Here is a 2,708-nt window from a genome sequence, read left to right on the forward strand (position 1 = left end):
ATGGAACCCTATTATTATTAAGGTTACTATTTAATGTATTGAAAACTTCAACAAGTGGCTTAATTAGTTTCTCGTGGGAGCTTAATTATTGTGTGGTGGCCTGGCCGGAGATCAAGGTTTGTTTAAGGGTTCAAATTAAAGTATCACATCCAATATTGTACGTACTTAGCATTTATACCTACCCTTATTAATTAACAACGCTTCTTCCACTCACACCTGCATATAATACATACTTAGCATATATATCATATATATCATAATATTTTTTTTTTAATTTTCACATCAAATAAAGAAATATTAGTTAAAGTATTTATTTAAAAAACTAAGATATTATTAGATAACTATATATAAGTAATTATACATCTAATAGAAACTCTTACGCTGATTGTGTGCTAGTATTCGAGTAGCTAGAGTTGAAGAAGGAAGGAAGATTAGGGAAGCCAAAAGCAAAAGTGCAACAAAAAAGGGCTTCATCATCTTATGATTATTAGGAATATAATTAATCAGTGAATGATAATACAATATAATAGAACAGTATTAGTGTCATAATATTATTTTTTTTTAAAAAATTGATAAAAAAATATATAAATAGTTATATTTCAAACAATTAAAAAATACTTAAAGAATACACTTTTATCTTGGACTGCTAGCAGTTCACGGGTTGCTAGAGTTGAAGAGGGTAGGACTCTAGCAGAGGGTAGGAAGGTCATGGAAGCCAAAAGTAAGAATGAAGTGAAAATGGCCTTCACGGTGATTAATGGAAACTACTATTGTAGTGTATTTTTTTTTGTGACTACTACTATTGTAGTGTATATGTTGTCATTTATATTCTCTATTCAATTTCTTTTTGTATAAATAGGGTGAACGCGCATTGATATCGAATTGGATACGATTAAAATTTCGTTTTGATCCGCACTAAAATTATTAGATTGCGTTAAATGGGATCTAATATTCACAATTTTTTAACTTGAATTTGCAGATTGCAATCGAATTGAATATCGGATATATCTACAAAATATATAAATATTTTAAAAAGTTTATTTTTGTTAAAAATTAACAAAATACTGTTCTTCTATTCTTTTAAATATGTTTACTCTTAAAATATTATTAAATATATTTTTTAAATAACAAAAATAAAATAAAATAATATATATAATAATTATTAGTTGAAATAAAATATAAAAAAATATTTATTTATTTATTTATTTATGTGAATTCACAAATATGCAAATACTTACATAAAATTTATAATTCAATTCTATTCGTGTGCAGATTAAATTTAATTCGATAATTTTATAGATAAAATTAATATCCATAATTTTCAAATCGAATTTAAATACTGCAGATATACGAATTGGATCAATTAAAAAACACTCATGTTGATGGCTATACATGCAATGCTGTTGTGTATTTATATTGTCCGAAAACCGTGTATGAAGAGGGAAGGGAAGAGATTCAGTTATCCAGCCATGTAGATATTAAAGTCTAAATAAACATAATAAATAAAGAAAAAGTATAAATAAATAATTTTTAATTAGTTAATATCAAATAATTATAATTAATAATTATTTATTTTGTAATTTTAAAAAAAAATTAAATAATTATTAATTAATAACAATTTAAAAAATTAGAATTATTAATTGTTGATAAATTAAGGCTCTATTTGGTTGATGTATATGATGAGACATAGACATAAAGACACAGACGTTAAAAATATTGACATAAAATATTTGTGTCTATATATTGAGTTTGGCAAAAATTAAGGAACAAGACACACATATTTAAAAAAAAAACTGAGTTATCCTTCATTTAACGACAAATTTTACTACCATTACTGTATATCTATTATTCCAATTCCAAACACTACATATCGTTACCATTAATTGAATTTTTATTTCTTCTAATATTTTTTATTTTTTTTAATATCATCTTAAATTATCATTCAAAAATTAAATATATAATTTTTTTAAAAAAATAAAAAATTAAAACTCAGAATTTATCAAAGATTGATCAAAATTAAAATAAATAAAAAATTAAATGTACAATGTTTTTTTAAAAAATAAAAAGATAAATTTGATTGTAGAATCTAAAAGAAGAAGAGAAAAAAGAAAGGTTTGGAAAGATAAGAGGACAAATTTTAAAAATTTAATAAAAATAAAAGAGTAAAAAATTAATATCTCACAAATTGTGTCTCAGTATCTCACAAAATTAAAAGTACATAAATTTAATGTCTTCTGTGTCTCACCAAATCAAACAGACATATGTCATCGTATCTATATCTCTTCAACCAAACACTACCTGACTGATAATTAAATGATTGGGTATTGATTATCTAACTTGAATTCATAAATAAATTAGAACTTAGAAGACTTGTTCAGTAACATACGTGATAGTAGTGAATGATGACATTTTAAGGATAGTGTAGGCTTGGGATTGGACGAAATTTAAACTATATTAATTATTTGAATAATTTTAGAGACATTCACATTATTATTGCTTGCCAACACTGAAATTCTTATACTAATAATCAAACTTTTTCTTTCCATTCAGAAATTGAAGTTTCTCTTATTTCCTAGTGATGGTTAAATGGCTGTGATTATTCTCCGGAGTTTTATACTGTACAATAATAATCATTTCTTATTTTTGTGAATCACCATATACGAAACAAAATGATGAGTCGCTTTTATAGAAAAAAATATTATTTATAT

This window comes from Arachis duranensis, chromosome 7 (genome assembly GCF_000817695.3).
Source record: "Arachis duranensis cultivar V14167 chromosome 7, aradu.V14167.gnm2.J7QH, whole genome shotgun sequence".
Taxonomy (NCBI): domain Eukaryota; kingdom Viridiplantae; phylum Streptophyta; class Magnoliopsida; order Fabales; family Fabaceae; genus Arachis; species Arachis duranensis.